Below are 22,338 nucleotides of genomic sequence, written 5' to 3'. Positions count from 1 at the left end.
CAGAGTGTAGTAGTAACCTCTAGCCAAAACTTAGGCTAAGAAAAACGCGTGAGCAGTCTAGCGCAAAGGGAGCAGGGTCCCAGCGCCGGGGCGCGACGGCGGCCAGGCCCTCCCGACCGCCCGCGCCCCCATGGGAGTCGCCGCGGCCACTTGACCCTTTGCGGAGACGGAAGCCGCTCGCGGGGTGGGGCCGCCGGGTGGGCCCAGCATCCAGCCGCCGCAGCTCCGGGCACTGGGGCTTCACTGCTGCTATTGCGCAGACTCTGCGTTCCACGCAGGCTTATTAGGAAGAACAAGGGCAAAATTACCCGGAGGCACGTGAACGCGTGGGGACCAACCGGGCCTCCGCGCCCCGCTGCATCCCAGCCCCGAATTTACGATCACGAAAGTTCGACCGCCCGCGGATTGGCTCCCGGGCCGCGTGACGTCATAGCGCTTGATCCCTGCTCGTTGCCCGGATTGGCTGGCCGCGCCACTGTGACGTCACGGTCAGCCCACGCTCCGGCTGTGGACAGCGGCGCCTTCCTCTTCCCCGCGGCCGGCGCTGCTCCCGCCTCCTCATCCTCCTCGGCTCCAGCTGGCCGCCGCCGCTGCCTCCGCCGCCGCCGCCGCGCTGCCCTCGGAGCCGCTGCCGCCTCGGAGGAGGTGAGCCGTCCGCCCGCCGGGCCGGGGCCGCGGCCGTGGGTCCGAGCGGCGGGTCGCCCGTCCCGGCGCCGCGCACCTGCTCGCGGGTGGGCCGTGCGCCGACCGCGCCGCGGGCTCGCGGGCCCGGGCGGAGGGTGGGTCGCGCCGTCGGAGCGCCCGCGCGGGGCACGAGCCCGCACGAACGGTCTGGGCTGTGGGTCCGGGCGGCGCCCGCGCTCCTTCCCGCGAGCCCGCCAGCTCCGACCCGACGGCGGGACCGCGGGCGGGCGCCCTTGGGAGCAGGCGGGGCGGACGGAAGAGCTGCTGCGCCGGGAGCCCGCCCGCGCCGTCTCCGCGGCCGGTCCCGGCGGGCTGTCCTTCCGGCGGCCTCGCGGTCGTTGCGCTTGATGCGTAGTTTGCCCTCCTCACGTCTGTGAGTTAAACTCATCTCCTGGCTCCCTGATTGCAAATTTAAAAAATATATTTGGCCGAGTTTTGCGAAGGGTAGCATGAGAATGGGGAGTCCCATCGGGTACTAGAGGGTATTTTTGGGGAGTGATCAGCCTTTTTTTTTTTTTTTTTTAAATAGCGGGATCCGTGGCAGGAAGTGTTTTGTAGGACTGTACGGAAGAGCTAGCGGTGTTGCTTCTTAGGCTCTGTAATTTGTCCCCTAATCGTTTGGCGGATAACCTGTTGGTCTGCACTTGTTTTGCTCGCACTTCTCAACCAGCAGCGTTTGGAGCAAGTTCTAGAAGAAGAGACAACCGTTTTTGCGTTAGGGAGCTGTCCGGGAACCCTTAGGGTTCCATCTGCGGGTGGGGGACAGGTGGATCACTTTTGTAATTAACTCAGACACTGCCTGGGATTCTCCAGCAAAGCTCTGCCCTTGAAAGAGATGTGTTGCTAGTTTTGTTTTTGTTTTAAATTCACACCCGGGACTATATATTATTGCTGGGAACTTTTTGCACTGTATGTCTGAATTTTCTCTTTCTCTTTCATTTTTAATTGAGAATAAAAGGGGAAACACTACTGATGGTTACAAATGGATAATTTTACAAAACATGGGGTAAAATCTTGCTGAAATGTGAAGTCGAAAGTATATTAAAGATTGTCGGATTTTTTAAGAAAAGTGCATCAACTTAGTGCCCTGGCTCCCTCAACTCAATTTTCTTGTCCACATGTGGAGTTTGTGTTGCTGATTTATTTTACAGATTTCAAGAAAAGATACAAATCAAAGCACCCAGCATGAAACCTGCCAAGTGGTTTACTTCATATGTTTTACTTTTTATTCTAAAGGTTAACAGCAGTTTTTAGGAGAGATCTTTTTGGACGAGCAACGTTGGCAGAGGTCTCTTGCTGCACTACTTTCTTTTTGGCTTACCATGGTTTTTGCTTGTTCGCCTGTTTTTGAGGGTGAGCACTCATCCTTGGGTGTTTTATTTCCAAATTAATTAAACCAAGGCAAAACTTTCCCTTCAGTTAGGGTAAACAAGAAAGAGCACAGTGTGACTAGGTTGTTTCACCTCTTCCTGTCCTGGTCACATACTTCTCCTTTCCTTAATTTGTAAGTTTTTTGGATTCCTTTCTGAGCCTTTAACTGTTCAGCTCCTCTGTAGCTCTCCCTTAGTTACTTGCAAGTTTCTCCTTGGATAGATTGTTTCAGGTACTACTGATACAAGACTGCTTACTAACTGGCTGCTTTCCACACAGTCCTCCTAACATTCCTGTGGGAAGTTTCGCTCTCCTTTCTCTCTCCCTTTCCTTTTTTTTCTTTTTGAGAACTGAGGCCTAATAACATCAAGTGACTTCCCAGCTCACTAAGTTCTCTCTCCTGCTGCTTATCTGCTCCTCCTGTCTCAGTACTGCTAGGATTCCGCCCAGCTGACTGCATGTCTATGTAACTGTTACTCCTTAGCTTACAAGTCTAGTGTGTGCTTGAAGCTTTGTCTGAAACCATCCAGGAGCGACAGGGCTTTCTTCTGTGCCCACAGTCTTTGGGGCTTTTCTTTTTAAAGCCTGCACTTGCTACATTCTTTTTATTTGTTTATTTATTAGTTTTGGAGTAGTTATTTAACATATGCATGGTAGGAAGCAATTCCTGATTCCAAAGGGCTTCCTGATTTACTGCAGCAGATTTGAGCCAGCGCTGAGCACCACGGGTCTGGGAAAGCTTTGTGGTAAAGCTGTCCATGTTCAGTTAGTGCCTGCTGCCACTGAATTGATCAGGATGCTTTTGGTGCAAGAAGCAGAAAGCCCGTTTCAGATAGATGTAACTGCCTCAGTGCCCTGACAAATCCTTGAGGGCAGAATTTTTTGCTGTTTTCCACTCAAGTCCTCTTACAGACAGCATTTGTTTTTAGATTTTTGCAGCCGTCACTACAGTGAGAGGATTTCACTTGTTCAGAGAGAGTCTTTGGCCTCGGGTGGTTGACCCAGGCCTTGTTTACTTGAAGCAGTGCCTGGAACAATAGAAATCTGACAGTGGACCAGAGATGAAATAAGTCTCCCTCACTTAGCTGCCCACCTTCTGTAGGGAAGTCCTGCAAACAGCAGAAAGTCAGCCAGAGGGTCTCCTCAGGACCCCAGTGTGGCATTGCACAGGTGATTGGATTAAACTAACCTGAAACAAAGTGACACTTAGCCTGTATGTCACAGGAGTTGGCAGGCAATGATAGGAGGATTTGCATCATAAAGAGAGGGAATTTGGAGAGCTAAGCCTGTAGGATCCTTGGGCAAGAAGCAAGTAGCCAGTTGGTAGAGGGGGCAGAAGCCCAAAGGCTAGGTAGGCGGAACAGTGACTCAAGGATGATAGCTATCTTATGGAGTGATTGCCCTGTGTGGGGGCTTATCTCAGCGTTAATTGGCCCCAAAGCATTCCCACCTCCTTAGGTGAAACACCAGGGGTTCAGAGGAGTCATCCTTAACCACGTGCACGGGCGTTCCAGCCCAGACCTCTTGACTCTCAGCCTGTCCTGCCGAGGTGTTTGGTGAGGAGCTGTCGTTGTGCTTGGGACTAGAGGCGTGCTTTATGCACGTGTGGGACGGCTTGGAGAGGGCTGAGCGGCGGCCAGAAGGATCGGAGTGACAGCCCGTCCTGGAGCCATGGCTGTCCGTGTAGACTGGGAAGAGCGTGCTGACGCGACCCTGCTCACGTGGAGTGGGAGATGAGTCCAGGTTCCTCCTCCGCAGCTCCAGCCCTGGTAACTGGTGTCGCTGCTGTGTCCTGCCCATTCCTAGACGGTTCTCACAGCTGAGCACATGGCAGTGCTGCCGTCAGGCTCATGGTATGTAGTAGGCACTTGGCCGCCTTTGAGCACTCCTTAAATTAGGTGCTTCCCCACATGGTGGGGTGAGGAGAGGAGCCTCCTTGCCTGGCTGCGGCTCACACAGCCAAAACGTGTGCAGAGCCTCTTGCTGGGGTGTAGGGCGGCACATGCTGCTCTGTGCTCTGGAGGCTGAGCTGGCTTGGGGAGACCAACAGGAGGTGTGCTGGTTGAAGGGGAGTCCTGTCCTTGCACGGGAACTTGCTGTCGTGGTGTCTTGTCCTAACTTGCCCCCACCATGAGAAAATCAACTCTGGACATTAGTCTCTCTTTCTCCCTTTTTTTTTTTTTTTAATGAGCCCAGGTCATTTTCAGGGGGCTATATCCCATACCCCACCTTTCAAAAATTTTTAATTAGATTTTATTGCAACTTTTTAGATATATATATATGATTACCTGCATCATAGGGAATTTGTTCCTGTACATGATACAACTTGTTTTCCCCCCTTCCCCTAGCCTGCCTTCAACCCTTCCTCCCTTTTTTAAAATGAAAGAAGAAATTTCTTATTTTCTTTTTTGCCAAATAACAACCCCTCCTCTTTTTTTTTTTTGGGCCAGTGACAGAAAGTTGAGACCGATTATGAGCACTGAATCAGATGGAGATTTAAGTAGAAGAAGGAAGCTGCTGCTGGTTTTGTCTTTTAAAAAGTTAAAATATAACTGCTGGAGGTGTTCTGACCTAGCCAAGCAGATTGCTTGCTCGGGAAGCTGACTTGACTCGGCCTTGCGTTTCTGCGTAGGCCTCTCACGCTTGGTCTGAGTGTCACTGTCGCCAGCTCTTAGCTCTCTGGGCTCCCACGGCCGTGCTACCTGCGCCGCAGCACTCTTAGTTCACCTTGCCTCTTTCGCTTCCAGCATTGTGTGGCCCCTGGGTTTTAGTATTCCGACTCGACGAGTTTTAGAAAGAGTACCCGCTCCCTGCCATTGCTGTCTGAAGGACAGCTGCGGCTGCGCTCAGGCTGAGGGAACAGCTTTACATTACTCGTATTTTACCTTGTATTTTTGTATTTTTGTTTGATGTCTTTACCATCTAGGATTTAGGAAAAAGTACAGGTCGTTAGGACTGATACTGCCATGGTCTTTTTAATTGGGAGAATAGCCATTTTCTTGGCACCTTTCAGTTTGAACTAAGACTCTGCTCTGCTGGATGGGCAGCCCTGCTGGCACACGCTGCTTGCAGGCTCTGTGTCTGTCAGTTCCACCTTTGTCCCTTTCTCTTTCCAATGTCAGCAGTTTCGTCCTGTCAGAGCTAATCTCTAAGCCCGCGCTAGGCAGACCTAAGGGAAGTCCTGCTGGAGAGCTGGCCCCTCAGGTGTACGTTTTATCTGAGTTCTGAGCCCCCAAGTGCTGTTTCCCTCTGTCTTTGCATAGCAAATGCTGCAACAAAGTGATAATTAGGAATTTCTCCTTCCCCACAGAACAGTTCTCATGACACCAATTCAGTAATTGCTCGTTTGCTTCCCTGGAGCTTGGCCGTGTGGTGCCTGTCCCTAGGGTGACGTTCAGGGTGCCTCTTCTTCAGTTTTTGGTGGGGGAAAGCAATTTAACATTTACAGAAGTTGTTGACACCGCCATTGGCTGTATTTGCTAGTTAATGTGAATACTTTTGTGAAAAGTTGAATTTGCTTCTGACACAACCCCTGAATATTTGCTTGTCATGGATCCGAGTTGCGTTTGGATGTGCTCCTCTGTGCTGCAAGTAAGGGGGTGTGGGAAGCAGGTTGCCCCTCATTTGCACCTGCACGGGCTTCCGTCTGGGCCTCTGCGTGTTGGCAGGTAGGTGACTGATAGTACCTGTGCCTGCTTCAGTTTGGGGCACTGACTAGCTTGGTTAACAGGGTAAAAGGTCCCTCTTACCCAAGATGGTAATCGAAGCAAGCAGTCAAAATAGCTAGTGCCACAAAGCTTCAGAAGAGCGAGCTGCACCGCATACGGGCACTTTGTTTTGAAGCGCCGGACATAGATGAGCTCCCCTGGGCTCCCAGAAACCCATGAAGTAGGAACGCCAGTTTTATAGATGGGGAAACTTAACGGGCAGAAAAATGACCTCCCTTGTCCTGTAGGTGGGAGGTGGCAGAGGCAGTGTTCAGACCCAGGCAGGCTGCTGCGTGGCTGCACCTAGTCACCCCGAGTTGCTGTAGCCCGTTGTCCTCTGCGGGTGCAGCTCTGGCTTCAGAGGCCAGAGGAAACAGCCGAGTTTCTGGTCATTACACTCTGGGTGGTTGATAGGGCTTTTGGTGACAGTGTATGAAGGTTTAAGCAACAGCTGATAGGAAGTAATATTTTTTATTAGTCCTTGAAAGGGTGACCTTTTGTCTCTTGTCCTTTTTTTAGATATTCTCAGAGTTGGAGCTTAAACCTCCTCTCTTTTGGAAATCAGAAGTATGGATCAGGGGATGCACAGCTGGCCCAGCAGCGGAGTTCTTGCCAGACATGCACAGCACCTGGGGCGGAGGCTAGATGCACGCCGCTGTGCTGGCAGGTGGAGTGAAGAGCCCGGCCTGATGCGCTGACCTAGGGTACCGCGTATTGGTGTCCTTAACCCCAGATGCCCCAGCCCCATCTGGCTTGATTTACAGGTGTAGGTCGGGCAGGAAGGATACCAGGTCCCTTGGGAGCTCCACCTCCCGCTCTCCAGATGGTCTGATTTCCCTTAGGTGGAGGTGGAAGTCATGAGTTTTTCGAAAACACTTTCAGCTGTTCTGATGCAAGCGCATTTGGGGGTATGCCTCTGGCCACAGTGTGCAGGCTGTGAACGCTTTCCCAGCCACCCTCAAGTCTCTTGGGATTCTTAGGCCCTTTCAGAATTAACCCCCCCCCCCCGAAAGTTACTATATCTTACAGGATTGTGATGGTTAAAAATATAATTCTTGAAATAAAGTCAGCCAAGTTTGTGTGATGGCTTATATGTTAGAATGGAATTTGACCTTCTGTTAGCTATATGCTATAGGAAAGATGAATGCAAAATTACTGGATTATGCTTACTTTAAAAAAAATGGCCCGAGTCTGTGCATGGTGGTACACTACATGCCTGTAATCCCCACATTTAGGAGGCAGAGACAGGAGGGTCACTGCAATGTTGAGGCCAGCCTGAGCTGCTTAGCAAGATCCTGCCTCAGACAAAAGCCGCATTGTAACAGCCCCTCCAAAAGCATCTTAACTGTAACCCTTCCTCCTCCCTCACCCTTGTTCCCAAACAGTAACTATTAAATGTAGGTGTTTGGACTGAGTTTTACAACAAGAAATGTTTTCATGTACATGCGTTGTACACAGGTTTGAATTAAAATCATGAAATTTCCTCTTGTATAACTACCCTCTTAATTTCAGCTGAGGCTGTGATACTGCCTTTGTACATTTTGTACAAATTAGTTTGGAGAACATGATAATTTGTTTTGGATATTCAAGTAATAGCATCAGTTATGAAACTGCAGTGAGATAAGAATTATAAGTAGCTGCCCGTAGAAGAGAATGTTGCTTAAAGGCCTCCTGAATATTTGTCTCCCGGCCAAGTACAATTGTGCCAGTTTGTTTAGCTATTTAGAATGTGCCCAGAGTGGATCCACCTCTTGGAGCCTGGTCTTTAGGGACCCTTTTGGGGCACGTGCAGTATGTCGGTGCCTACAGTGTGCAGTGGCTGGTGGCTGTCTTCTCTCTAGACGTGTTGCCCTGGGGATCAGGAAAGGTGCTCTGCATAGCCCCGTTCACACAGGAGCTCAGGGTGTCCGTGTCCTCCAGGACAGGCTTCACATGCTGCGGTGGCTGCTCTTCAGAGCAGCTCCTTTTTGTTTTCTTTTCAAGGGGCAGTTGGTTTGGAATGCTAAGGGTGCTGACTGCAACAAGGCTGGCTGTGGATGTGGAGAAGTAGTACCAGCTTTCGCTTCTCTTCCTTTCTGTCTGTAGTGGGGTCAAGCCTAGGACCTGTGTGTGCTCTGCAGTACTCCGCCACTAGCTACATCTGAGGCCAGCTTTGCACTGAGGCACTCTGTAGAGCTCCAGCCTGCGTTTCCTGTCTTTTTGCAAGGTGGGCCTGGCATAGTGGAAGGGACTTCCCAGGGTTCACACTTAGGGTAGGTAGTTGCAAGTGCTGTCGGAAGACCGAGTCTCGCTGGCTGACCTGCCTGCCTGACTGAGGCTTTTGCTGTCCTTTTTTTTTTTTATTTATTTATTTATTTATTTATGTGTGTGTGTGGCCAGCTCAGCCCACCAGGGGGCGGGCTGGCTGGCATGTGGTGCTGGGGGATTGAACCGCAGTCCCTGTGCTTTGCTAAGCTCGTTCTAAGTAGGCGTTTTAGACCACTGAGCATCTCACCAGCCCCTGCTGTCCTTTTGATACTTCTTATTACCCTCTTTCTCCAGAGCGCCAGGCCCCCGTGCTCTCATGGATTAGGCTTGAATGGGTGCCCACAAGAGGCTCCTGTTGGCCAGCGTCTTCGGGGCACCGCTGCCTACTGACCTGCCGAGCAGTCCAGCAGAAGCAGTTCTTTTGCTCCTTTTGTCAGCAGTTTTGTTCTTCCACTCCAAGTGTCCCTGCTGAGTGCCATCCACTTGGGCTCTCAGTCCCTCTGGGTGCATCAGTTCCTTCCTCATGACAGCGTATCTTTCTGGCTCCTTTTCAGCTCTCTGTCATCCTGCCCTGCTGTGTGTTAGAGCAGCCTCCTGGCATGTTGCTAGGATCGTTTCAGTCCTCCTGGAGGGCATCCTGTGTGTGCTGTCTCTCGAGGGCCACCTCTAGTCCAGCGACCCCCTGCACCTTATGCTCCGAAGGGGGCCCCTTGTGGCTTCCTCACCCACACCTGCCACTCACTCTGGCAACATAGGTACTGAACAAGAAGTAGCAACATAAAGCCCTGTTCTTCCTAAGTCAGAGCTGTGATTGCCCTGGCCCAGTTAGGTTTTAGTTAGGGGCCTATTAGTTAGGGACTTCATAGGTCCTTGGAGAAGTCTGTTCTTTTTTCGAAGTCAGTGGGAGTAACCTGGTGGTACTAGCCCAAGACAGATATAGAGTTGACTCTGGGCTCGTAAGATTATGAGCTCCTTCTGACACCTAGTAGGTTGCCGTAGTGACCAGGTTCATGGTGGAAGAGGAGACACTGGAAGCAGGATGGGTGCTTTCTCTGGGACATTCCTGGAAACTTGTGACAATTTGCTGTGTCTTACTGGTGAGAACTTAAAATCAGCCACCCGAACCTGCCCTAGACCAAGGAGTCTGGACCTATTTCTTAGCGGTCCTGTGCAGCCACAGTCCTGCTGGGCGCCGTGTTGGAAAGCAGCCCCCAGTGAGCCCCAGAGGCTGACGAGAGTGACAGTCCCCACCCACCTGCCCCTTGGATGCTGGCAGAAGGTCCTGACAGAGCCAGCAGTACTGGATTCGGCCAGTAGTGGGAGGATGTGGCCCTACGTGGGCTACGGGTGGGGGACGTTCTGGTCAGGCTGGGAAAACAAGTCTAAGCAGGAATCTGACCAGTGGAAAGAAGAGACTGCCAGGTTGGAGCATCATGTGAAGAACCTGAGAGTGGTGGGAAAGCCACAGAGGGAGTCCTGCAGAGCGGTCCGTGTTTCCCAAGTCTGCCTGGTGTGAGCAGGCAGGCCACGGACAGGGGCTCTGAAGCTCCTTTAGGGCGAGCGAGTGGGAACTTCAGCCAGACAGTGGCTTGGGGACGGAAGTAGATGCAGAGCCTGGGACCCTCCAGCACAGGACTAGGAAGAAGCTGCTCTGCCCCACGTGATGAAGCCAGGCTGTGAGCCCCAAGGGGCTTGGTTGGGTCAGTGGCTTTGGCTTTGCCCCTCCCGTTGTCTCTGTTGAGTGAGCCAGCCAGGAGGATGGGGCTTGCAGGCGTTTTGGTAAGTCAGCCTTTTGGCAGAAGAGAATGGAAGAGGGTCAGCAGAGAGTGGGAAGAGAGGGTGGGATGGGGAAAGGGCACGGAGGAGCTCTCCTGTTCTTTCTGCACCAAGTACAGCTGTTGCTGAAATAGCCGGTTGTATTTCAGCATGACTAGAAAAGAATATGAAATTCCCAACATGTAGAAATTGGCTGAAGAGATGGAAATGCTAATGAGCATGATTTGATCACGCTCACTATGCATGCATATCAAGTTACCATCATGTGCCCCATAAAGGCACCCCCAGAAAAGACCACGTGGTTCAGGGGGCCGGGGTGTACTCAGTGGTAGGGCACTTGCCTAGCATGTGTAAGACTTTGGCTTTGATCCCCAGCACCAAAGAAAAAAAGAGAAAGAGTGGTTTAAGCTTAATTCTTCAAGCACAGGGAACCAGCTAACACAGAGGATGAGCATGCCTTTTACAGGTGGTTGTGCTTATCAGAATAAAGCCCTCCAAAGAAGTTTTATTAGTCTGTTTTCTGTGGCTGTAACAAAGTACCTGAGCTTAGGTACTAGAGAAGTAGAGGGGGTTTCTGTAACCCGTGGTTTCGAGCTGGGCATTGCGTGGTTGGTCACCTCTTGATTGGCCCCACCGTATGCTTGACATCATGAGGGAGCACTGCAGGACGGGAGGCTGCAGGCAGTGGGGAGCCGCCTGGCACTTCATGACCACCGCACTCACAGGTCCCAGGAGCAGTCTGTTCATTCTTCAAGACAGGGCCCAGGGTCCTAATCCCCTTCTGTTCCTTTCCACCACCTCTCACATCCACACGCCAGGGACAGTTTCCAAGTGAGCCCTAGAGAGGCGGCCCATGGCACACCATGGTCTGGGCATGTCCTTGTGAATGTGTTCAGCTGCATGCAGGGGAACGTGAGGCTGCAGTAGAATTAGTTGCTCAGAATCTGATTTTTGGCCTGGAGGAGTAACCTAGATTACCCATGGGACCCTGTGACCGCACTGGGTCCTAACCACACTACAGGAAGAGAGAAGACGACCAGTAGACGCCGTATGAGGAGACTTGCCCTTGGTGCTGCTTGAGGAGGGTGGAGGAAGGCACTGAGAAAAAACAGTGCAGGTTGTTTCAGAAGCTGGAAAGGAAAAGGAAAGGTTTCTGTGGAGCCTCCAGCGAGGAAGATGGCCTTGCTGGGACTCAGCTGTAGCCCAGTGAGGCTCACTGTTGGTCCCCCAGCCGCTGCACCCGAAGACAAGTGGTCACTGCTTGCACGCTAGAGATTAATCTGTTACCGGGTGGCTTAGGTGACAGCAGGGTCTTGAGCCCACAGAAGATTGCTCTAGGAAAGAGGTGGAGGTTGAGGCTGGGGAGGTGGACTGTGGTAGCAGAGCCAGCTGCAGCAGCGGTAGGCTGGCATCTAGGGAGGACAGGCGTCTGCACTGCTTTGGCTGAGTGCCTGGGAAGGTTCCAGGAGGAGGGTGGTGGGGCGGGAGGTGCTCAGGCTGACTTTGGAGTACTAAGTACTGGTGGAGAGGCGTCAGGTGGGAGCTGGCCCCAGGGGCCAGACGAGGTGTGCAGTGGGTGTGATGATCATGTTCGTGCTTTTTGGATAAATTTCTCCAGCGAATACCCTGGAGTAACCCTTTAAAAATCCAGCGCGCTCTCACGTGGTTTCTTTTATATGAGAAACCCAGCATATAAAGTACAAAATAAAGGATACAGTAATAGCAAGTAGATAACCAGATCTTTCCCCAGTGGGAAGGAGATGGATGGGGGCGACGATGGAAGCACTAGGAGTGCTGCGCACGCGTACCAGCCCTGGAGAGCGCGCATACCGTGTACTGCGGGTGCACGCTGACGGAAGAGTCCAGAGTGTCGCCTGCTCCAGATACAGAAGGAAAACCCAAAACCGGTGTTTCTTACTGTACTCTTGCAACATAGGTCACCCTTGAAACCAGATTGAACAGGGTCTCCCGCAAACCAAGCGAAAACCACTTCTGCATCGGGTGCTCGATGGGTGTCCTCTAACTCAACCCAGCTTAAGTCTGACACAGTACCTGGAGGTCGTTAGCACCAGATCCCGCGGCTCTGGGCTTGGTCCACACGACTGTGTCCCTTCAGACACTCATGGGAAAGGCCTCTGCAGCTGCTGGCTAACCAGATGCCAATTGGGGTTCCCATGGTACCCTCCTTGGCTTTCATGAGTTCCCTAGAGCCACTCACAGGACTCGTAGGCACTAACAGATTCTTAGGCAGTTTTAAAGGATGCAGATGAATAGCCAGGTGAAAGGTACATGGGAAAGAGAGCAAAAGTCCCCAGCATGGACACTGCAGTCCCTGTGGAGCTCCCCGCCCACAGCACCCCTCCCCAAGCTCCTGAATGTGCCCAGCCGTGTGCTTTGCTGGCCGGGTGCTCTTGGGAGCCGGAGCTTTGGTTTTCGTGGAGACCACGCTGCCGAGGCGCAGTTGGTGCAGACAGCTATGTAGACTCGGGCTTGGGCATCAGGGTGTGAATGTGGGACAGGGGACTGGGTTGGGACGCCTAGCAGGGCCTGTGAGTTTAGACTCTCCTGTGGCATCTGTGCAGCAGCCCTTCCTCCCAGGCCTGGGCAAGGGCGCCTGCAGCCTGCAGCAGGGGTCTTACCATCTGTCTCCCCATTCAGTATCAATCGGGCAGGTCGGAATTCCCTTACAGTTAGCTACAAGACAAAGGCTCAGGGATAGTGTGTTTTTACAACTTGGAGAAGAGAAATTACAGTTTGTGTGGGCTTCCTTGGGCAGAAAAAGGAGCAGGTAAGAAGGGTCAGGAGTAGGTCAGAGGGAGAGACTGAATCCTCAGGCACCCCTGTGATTAGCAGACTCTCGTCCCTATGCCTTGGCTCAGTTCCCGAGCTGCTTCAAGAGCCAGACAGAAAGCCCAGTACTTTAATGCTCTAGGGATGCTGGGGTCAGACTGGGCCTTCGCGCCGCCGGGGATTGCTGTCCTACACAGCCACACGCTGTGCTACCCCTGTGCTCTCCTGAAGGGGTCCGGAGACCTGCCCTATTAATTCAGCGTGTAGGTTCAGAGGAAACTCTCTCTTTTTTAATAAATGAAATACATTCTAAACAAATAACAAGCACAGCATGGTTAATGGTAAGCCAGTGTCATCCTCATCTGTTACCAAGTATTGAGTACGGAATGCGGTCGTGTGCAGGCTGCTTGTGTAGGACTGGCACCGCCAAAAGCTCGTTGACACCAGTGTCAGCGCCGACTTCAGGCAGCCCTGCTGTCTCTAAGTTTCCCGCTGTGTCAGGGTCCAGAAGGGCTCACCGTGGGGGTGTGCGCATCGCTCCCCGCAGGGGTGCGTGGCCACGTGACTGCGCCAGAATTCCACACCTGCTTTTCTTCTTTGTGTTTAGCCTAGTTTTGCTGCAGTTGTAATTTGTGGACCCCTAAATATTTTTTAAAAGTAATGCTAATTAAGTAGATGGTTAAAACGCACAGTGGCCTGCAGTGTGTATTTTCTCCCGGCCCCTCTGGCTCTGGTTGTTCTCTCTGTCTCCTGCTCACTCCAGGTCACAAGACGCTGCCACTCTGGGCCAGCGCTGTGTCAGAGTTTATCAGTTGAGTTGGGGTGTGGACAGCCACTCCCCAAAAGAAGCACCTGAATGGATTTTGCTGTAAAGAGGACAGGATGCTGCTGTGACATTGTTACATCTGTTTTAAAATTCTTGGTTCCTGAGTTCCTTTGTTCTTAGTTAACTTTAGTGACTAAATTTCTGTTTCCTGAGAAATGGCAAAGGAACCAGTGTAAAATGTTTAGCACCAAAGATTTCTCCCCACGTGGCCGAACATGTCATCTCTTGTGTGTGTGTGGCTCTGCTGTCTCTGTTTGGTGGCTGTCCAGCCTGGTGCATCGTTCTGTGGGAGGTGAGCTTACCAGGCAAGAGCTCTCAGTGAAGACTCCTGCACCCACTGAAAATTTTAAATCCTATAAAGATGTGTGATAGGACTCATGGAAAACTAATGACTTCCAGAAGCCACACATAAAAACCACTTCAATTACTATTATCATATGCTGTTTTCCAGAAAGGGAAAGATTAAAACAAGAGCTCTTGTTCATGCTGAGTCAGCCGGCTAAATGTTCTGTTCTCTTTTGCTGTTGCCTTTCGGTTTGATCAAAGGAGAATTTCTGTGTGTCAGTACCCCTGCAAGACGGAGCCCCAGGGCTGCAGAAAGCCCAGCCTGGGGCAGAGTGCAGCCACACTGTGGGGAGGAGGGTCACCCGCGACCTTGCTCTGGTTCTCTCTTCAGGTTGTCGTCCCTCTGTAAGGCTCTCTGCCAGGTCACAGGCATTTCCCTGCAGGAAGAAACCTGCACAGGTAGGTGCCTGCTCTGTGCTGAAGCTTAAGAGGACACAAGGGGAGCAAAGAGCTGCTTTGCATGGGAGGGAGTTGTGCTCACGGGCTCTGCTTTGCTGGCTCGGCAAGGCGTGCGCACTCCGGCGCATTTGGGAGGAGGCAGCGTGCTGTGGTTTCCTCCCTCCTTGCTCAGTCCTTCGTGTCCTCCCTGTCTTCCTTGCTCTTTCCCTTCTCTCCCTTCCACCCTCTCTTTCTCGCTCTCCTCTGCCCTTCTCTCCCTCTCTGCATGCCCTCCCCTCCTCTCTGCTCCCCTCTTTCCATCTGTCTCCCCTCCCTTCTCCCCCTCTGCCCCTGTGAATGTTTAGCCTTTATGCAGAGATGGGTAATTAAATGTATTCTCTTCACAGTAATACCTGATGTGATTCAGCCACAGGAAACTTGCCCTGAGGAGAATCCTCATTTGAAAGAGTTATTTTCAGACTGTGGCTAAAGAGACTGCCATTTTCATGCCCACACAGTGCTAGAAAAGTCTGCTCAGGCCAGTGAGATAGCTTAGTGGTCTAAAGCGCCTGCTCAGGCAAGCACAGGCAGGCACAGGGGACCGAGGTTTGATCCCCAGCACTACATGCTGCACCACCCCCATCCTCAGGGTGAGCTGAGCCGGCCAAAGGAAAAAAAAAATGAATAAACAAAAGTCCAATCATGCTGGATTAGTCATGTAGAACTTCCCTTAACATGTATATTGTCATGAGTTAGCAAAGAACTGGTGAGAACACAGTGATCTCTCACCTGCTTTTAATTGTGATAGACACTGTAAGTTTTACTCATTATTGTTGGGTCATTTTCCAAATGATGATGTATGTGAACTCCAAGTGGTTGAGTATTCAGTTTATAAGCTCTGTGTTTCACATTTAAGTCCTGGAGTCAAGTATAAAGACTCACTTCTTTCTGAGGTAGACTTGAATTGTGTCCTTAAGTTTGAATGACAAATTTACAGTGCCCTTTGAGAGAGAAAAGCCTCCGGGAGGTTAGATTCTGTGCACAGGTGTTAGTACAGGCGTCAAACTTTTGGTATTATGACTTACATTTCGTAAAATTACTGAGAGCCTCACAGATTTTTTTCAGTGTAGATTATATCTATTGTTATTTACCTATTGAAAATTAATGTGAAGTTATTTTTATTTATTTTTTCCTGTATTTTAGGAAAGGGTCTACAGGGTGTTCAGTGTCTCACTATTAGATCGGACTCATACTGATTCTCCCGTTTACCGCCTCCAAAGTGCTGGGATTACAGATATGCGCCACCACTCCCAATCTCAATCACTGAGCACCAGGCCCGGGGATCAAACCCCCCAGCCCCTGTGCCTGCTTGCAGGTGCTTTAATCTGCTGAGCTATTTGGCCAACCCTGAAGTTATTTTTAAATACAAACGTAAAAATATTTACCAGTACATGCAAAAATAATGTTTATTACCGGATAACACAAACTATCTTTATGAAAGATAGACGTTACTAAACACAGATGTAGTGAAGACAGGCCGCACTTGACTTTTTCATCACTCTCTCAAGTGCCTGCCTGGTGAAAGGCAGTCGTCCCCCTGCACGTGTCTGCGCTCCCGTGTGTCACGTCGTGCAGCCTCTGGAGGGCTGGCGAGGGCGAGCGTGAGGGGTCTTCCGTGTTCCCAAGTAGTTGTATCTTTGACCCTCCGGGAGGCTGGTCCTTAAGATGTGCCGAGTTCCTGTTGTGAGAGCCTGCGCAGTGGTGGCTGCCGCCACATGCTCGACTTGGCTTGGAAAATGCTTAGCTCTTCTTGTTTCAGCAGCTGTGGTCTTGTGTTACCTTTTGCCTAAGTTTCTTAATTTGTGCTGCAGGATATGCACGGGTCAGCTTCATGTTTGAACTTCACCGGGGAACTCTGAGCTGCGTCCCCAGGCCCCGGGCGTAGGTCCTTTGATCTGGGGAGTAGATCTGCAGGCCACCTGCATGGACAGGGTAAGAGGGGAGGTGGGTTTATGCCTCCCCAGCACCAGTTGCTTGGCTGAGTGGGAGACCGTGGTGGTTGGTTTTCAAAAGAAGAGTTTCAAGCATGATGGAAGGAATAAACGAGATCGTCGGTGTGGTGTTAATAGCTCGTTAGATGTGCACCTTATTGTTTACTCCTTTGCAGTCTCTACTGCTTCGTGATATTTGGCCTTTATGCTGTCTGATGTTTCCCAAGGTATTAAACGTAGCTGAGCTCTTTCTCACTCACCTCTGGGTTTGGTTGCATGCTGCTTGGCCTTTTTCTTTACACCTGAGACTGGAAAGCAACGTGGTTTTAGTGATAGCTGCTGCTGCCTGTCTGGACAGGACATCGTGTCCTGTTTGGCTTTGCCATTTACCCCTGTTCCCTGTGTCACACAAGATCCCTCCAGCCCCTTCTCCTGCATCACCCGGCAGTGGCACTCTAGTGGGTCCAGCGAGCGCAGCATCAGTCTCTCCTTGACTTGGCCCCAGAGAAGTCTTTCGAGGCCTTCCTGACCTTGAGGTTCTAGGCAGACTGAGTCATGTGCAGCCAGCAAAGGGCATTGCTATTTCCAGATCCTGATCGGTTTCTTTCTGTGGGATATAGTTTGTTCTTCAAGTAGCTGAAGTGAAGTGGGTTTTACTTTAATGAATTTAAATAGGCATCTGTGGCCTGTGTCGGTCACATTCAGTAGTCCAGCACCAAGGGCACCTGACAAATCCTTTTTTAAACTTTTGGCCCATAATAATTGCACATGCTCCTGGGGGGGCAGTGTGGTGACTGCATGCGTTGCTTGTGGAGTGACCAAATCCGGGGGATTTGCATTTCTTTATGTTGGGAACTTTTAAACTCTTTTCTCGTCACTTAGAAATCTGTAATATATTGTGCAGTGTAGTCATGCTGCTGTGCTGTCGAGCACTAGAAGACATTTCTTCTCTGATGTGTGCTGGTACCTGTGACCCTGACTCAGTCCCCCTTACCTCCCCCTCTGCCCAGCCCCATTTTCTACTTAGATGACATGAACTTCTGTGGTTCCCGTAGATGATTGAGAACATGACTATTTGTCCTTTTCTGCCTTATTGTACGTAATGTCTTCTATTCTGTCCATGCGGCCACGTGGGACAGTATTTCATTCATTTTAAGGGCTCCATAATAGTCCATCGTATGTCTGTCTGTCTGTTCATTTGTCTGCTGGTAAGCGTGTGTTTGTGCTACATTGGCTACCGTGTTAGGAATGTCACTGGCTTTCATGATTTTTTTTCTGTATTTTAGGAAAGGGTCTACAGGGTGTTCAGGGTCTCACTACTAGATTGGACTCACAGTGATTCTCCTATTTACAGCCTCCCGAGTGCGGGGATTACAGGCGCGTGCCACCACCCCTAGTCTCAATTGCTATCTCAGTGCGCCCTGAGGTTGAGTCAGCTCCGCAGGCTGGGGGATCAAACCCTTGGCACCTGTGCCTGCTTGCAAGCGCTTTAATCCACTGAGCTATTTGGCTGGCCCTCTCACTGGCTTTCATTTTGCGGGTGCTGCTGGGGATCAGATAGGGACCCCCCAGTGCTCAGTAGGTGCTCTGTTACCGGGCTGTGTCCCCAAACTCCCTGTGACAAACTGAGTTCATTTCCTTTTGATGCAGGCACCCAGTAGTAGGATTGCTGGCTTGCAGGCTCCGGCTGTGGCTCTAGTTTTAGCTTTGGGGAGCCCCCAGACTGGCTCCTGTTAGCGGTACACTGGTTCACTTTCAGTGTAACCTCGTCCTCTTTCCTCTCCACCATTTGGAGGACTTCTTTCTTTCCTTGATAACAGCTCTTCTAGCTGTGGTGGGATGATGCCTTCTGACGGTCTCCTTGGTGGTTAGTCAGTGACAGTAGGCACTGTGTGTAGACTTGGCAGCCTTTTGTTTTTGAGAAGTATCAGTTCAGATCAGTTATTCAAATTTTAATCAGATTTCATTGTTGCATTTCTTATACTCTGAGTATTAATCCTTTGTCAGATGAATAGCTTGTAAATACTGCTTCCCATGGCTGGTTGGCCCTAGCTGCCTTTTTAATGACTCCTTTCTGTCTGGCAAGGGCTGTGCCCCGGTGGGCTGGGGTCCTGGTTGGAGTGCATGCAGTGGGCTCTCGTCTCTAGATGTCATCAGAGCCCCTGTGACGGTGCACAGCTGGCAGTGCCTGAGGAGGTGGGGAGGAGGGAGTGCTGGTCCCTGCCCTGCTGGCTTGAGTTTCTCTCTGCTTCTTCCTCCAGGAAGCTAGGAGGCTGAGTCAGCAGTTTTGGCAGGCACCTAGGGTGAGGCCACCGCAGGATAGAGGTCACAGAAGGTCAGGTCCTTCAGCCTTCATGGCCCTCCATGATTGGACCCCAGCTCAGAGTCTGCCCTGAAGGTGGGTGGTCCATCTTCTGTGTGCCACGTGGCGCCAGTGGCGCAAGTGCAGCGGACCACAGCCCTGCCCACAAGTCCCCTCCACCCAGGCTCTGTAGATAGTTGGGAGGTGTGGCTAGGGTGACCCGCAGGACTCGGGGAGGTAGTGTGGGGGCACGGAAGCACTCTTCCCTGCAGGGACCTGTCGGAGCCCAGGGGTCCTGGGGTTGGGCAGCAGGCCTCGAGGCTGCCTGGATCCTGACGTGGAACATCCTCTTAGCCAGGGCCCCAAGAACAGAGAGCACAGTGCAGCGCTGGGCTGGTGTGTGACTGCAGAGGAGGCTGGGAGCTGAGAAAGGAGCCGGCCTCTGCCTGGGGGTCCAGGCAGCAATGTGGGCCGGAAGCAGGTGGTGTGTGTAGGTGCCAGAAGTCAGGCCAGCAGGGCAGGCGGTTGGGCTGAGATTTCTGGCCCTGCCCTTTCTTGCCTCCCCCTCTCCATGTATTGCTGCCGGCTTCCAGTGTCTACCAGCGTTCTGCCTCCCAGGCCCTATGCCTTGCAAAGCCCTTAGTAACCTGGCCAGAGGCCAGTGCTGTGAAGCCTCCTTGGGCTCTCTGTGTGGAATTAATTTACTGAACAAACATTTATGGAGCGTCCACATGTTTTAATGCGCTTTAAATTGTTGCTGGCATGGTTTTCTGGGAAGCATCATGCTGACATGTGCCCGGCTGTTACATGGCTGCTGTGTGCAGTCGAGGTAGAATCTGGGGCAGAGTGGCCCACTTCCCAAGCAGTGCAGCCAGCTCCCAGTCTCTTCTTGGCCTGGCCACACTGCCAGCATCTTTAGTGGCGAGCAGAGCCCCATTTGCGGGGAAGCCCCTCCAACTGTGGCTCCTCCTCTTTCCTGCCAGGTGCAGGTGTTGCCGTGAGCCTCCCTCCAGGTGAACTCCAGCTGCATGGAGCCCTTAAACTCTGAGGCCCACTGCAGCCGGAAGACACCTGTGAATAGGTAATGTGCATGAATGGCTGCTGTGGCACCCCAGCTGTGTGATTTTCTCAGAGTGATAGTTCAGATGTGAGCTGTTTTTAAAGAAGACATTGGGCCTGGCATGGTGGCGCACGCCTGTAATCCCAGCACTCTGGAGACTGAGGCAGGAAGATCACTGTGATTTTGAGGCTGGCCTGGGCTACATAGTGAGTAGGGGGAGCCCCTGCCTCAAAAAATTAAAAAAAAAAAAAAAAAGACATTACATCATTCATTTCACTAAGAGCATTGTACCGGTGTCTTAGCTTAGATAGTATTTATGGTTTGAATGTATAAATAATGTCCAAATGATTCTCTTTTGCTGGATTTTTCGATTAGTTGTCCTGTCCTGGGATGTAGCCCCCTAAACACATGTGAAGTTGGTGGGTGAAAAATGGTGTGAGATGCAACTTTTTGATGATAAATTATGTACACCCCTTTCTGCAAGAAGTTGCCACTACATGGGATGTTCCCGTTAGCCACAGGGCGTATGGTGCAGGGCCAAAGCCCGGGGCCTAGTGACCTTTAACACAGTGCTTTTCTACCTTATTTGGGCAACGTGGACAAAGATACCAGGGTCCAAAAAAATCCCTGTCCTCAGGTTAATCTGTACTCCCAGCTGCTGGAGAAAGGTAGGGGTATGTTTATGTAGCAACTCCACAGGCTTTTTTTTTTTTTTTTTTTTTTTAAATGTTTGCATGTTTCTAAAAGTTCCTCCTTATGTCAGACTTCATGCCAGTCCTCATCTTGTTCCATTTTGGAGATGAAGTTTAAATTTTAAAAAAATTGTAATAATTCATTTCTTTGCTTTCTGTGTTAGTCTGGGACTGAGTAGTTATCTCTAACTGCCCTTGGGCTGTATCTTTTCTGATAATTTTACTTAATGCATGTTTTAAAATGTATTTTAATTATATAGACTTACTAATTGGCATCCATAGGTCACTGTGGCTGAGCAATTTACTGTGGAATGAAAAAAAATATATATGAATATCTATATAATGGAATATATATGTAATAGAATATGTGCATGCATATATTATATATATATATATACATATATATATTCAGGGTCTGATACAGGGTTTCACTATGTAGCTCAGACTCATAGTGATCCTCCTGTCTCAGCCTCCCCAGCTCTGGTTTTACAGGTGTGCACCACCATGCCCGGTTTAGTGGCCGGCTCAGTGCAGCCTGTGGTGCCAGGGATCGAACACGGGCTGTGCACTTGCCAGGTAAGTGCTTAGTCCACGAGCTATCTCGCCGGCCCTGAAATATCCATGTTGTAAAGGGATGTGAGAGAGCTCATTGCTTGTGTAGAAGCTACCACACTGAGCAGCAGACATTTCTCCCTCCATGTGATGCAGCCCCCATGTTGTAGACCAGAAGTCTCTATGTAGACTTGCCTGGCTGCAGATATGAGAAGTAGCCCTTGGTGGTGTTAAGATCAAGTAGCTCGTAGCCTGATGCTTGGGATCTGCTGAGTGCTTACCTCATTGCTATTAATGATTAGTATCGGCTGTTACTATGGGTGTGCTCCCGTACTAGTGATGGTACTATCTGGAAACTAGGAAGTCACAGAGGAAGAATGCTGTGGTCTCCTGATGAAATCCTCTTACCTTACTGATGAGGCACGGTGATCGGTAATGATGTGTGCACAACTTGTTGAATGCTATGATGGATGAGGCAAGAGTTCATACCATCTCATCTTGTCCATCTTTTGGCAGCTTGCCACAAATTGTGCTGATGATGGTGTCCTTTCAGTGTGACTTCATTCTCAGGTCATGGGCCGTTGTCCTCATGAGGTTTGTTTTTGTTTTTGTAGTACTGGGGATCGAATTCAGGACCTTGTGCTTGCCAGGCAGGTGCTTATGCTGCTGAGCTATCTCCCCAGCTCCTCATGAGATTTTGAAGACCCAGGTAGTAGGCTGCTGCTCCTGAGTGATCCTGGGCCCTGGGCTCTTGCTTACTCTAGCTACAGCTGTGAGCTAGGCTGGGCGGGCCGAGGACTCCTCATGCCCTCTGACTGTGTGTGAACTGTGCTGTGAGTCTGAACCTGGTCGCACTGCCCGAGCAGTGGCCCTTGGAGTCTGAGAGGCCAGGCAATCGGTGTACAGCACAAGTGCCGAACCAAGTTGGCAACGCAGCCACTGAGGAGTACAGAAGACGTCCTGGCTACTGCAGGCTGTCATGTGCACCACTAAAAAGCCAACTAGGGTATCCTTCCTGCTACCCTGCGCTGGCGGGACCAAATACCAGTCCCAGCCCAGGCGCAGCGTGGGCGAGACCCTCTCCCACCCCTTTGGGATGCCCCCCACCACTCCGCAGCACCTCCCCCACCCCACCCACCGAGTAGGATTTTCTGCCGTGTTCCGGGAACACCCAGACCCAGTCCTAGCCCAGGTCCTGTGAGTGTGTGGGAGAGCTTCCTGCTACCCTGCGCCAGTGGGACCAAATACCGGTCCCAGCCCAGGCGCAGCGCGGGCGAGACCCTCTCCCACCTCCTTGGGACGCCCCCCCCCATCCGCAGCACCTCCCCCACCCCGCCTGCCGAGTAGGAATTTCTGCCACATTCCGGGAACACCCAGACCCAGTCCTAGCCTAGACCCAGTGAGTGTGTGGGAGAGCTTCCTCTCCCCCCTACTCTACCATGCCCCCTTCAGGCGCAGCTCAGGCCTGGCATACATGCCTAGGGTGTAACCCTGCAGCTGCAATCCCTGCAGAGAGTGTAGAGGATAGAACCACCCAGCTAGTCCTGGAGCAGAACATCTTGCCACAGGGGCACAACAGGTTCACCCTCAAGGGCAGCAGCGGGAAGGAGCTGAGCA

The 22,338-nt window shown here is 51.3% G+C and overlaps 1 protein-coding gene across 1 annotated transcript in view; it reads left to right on the top strand.

The window, feature by feature from the left end:
- The first annotated feature begins 418 nt into the window (after positions 1-418).
- Elovl5 (ELOVL fatty acid elongase 5) overlaps positions 419-22,338 on the top strand; it is a 77,400-nt gene continuing 55,480 nt past the window's right edge. Inside the window, exon 1 of the mRNA XM_004644616.2 lies at positions 419-645. The gene's annotated coding sequence lies outside the window, so the exon portion shown is untranslated. The remainder of the gene's footprint in view (positions 646-22,338) is intronic.

This window comes from Octodon degus, unplaced genomic scaffold (genome assembly GCF_000260255.1).
Source record: "Octodon degus isolate 3935 unplaced genomic scaffold, OctDeg1.0 scaffold00205, whole genome shotgun sequence".
NCBI lineage: Eukaryota > Metazoa > Chordata > Mammalia > Rodentia > Octodontidae > Octodon > Octodon degus.
This window is presented reverse-complemented; position numbering and strand designations above follow the sequence as displayed.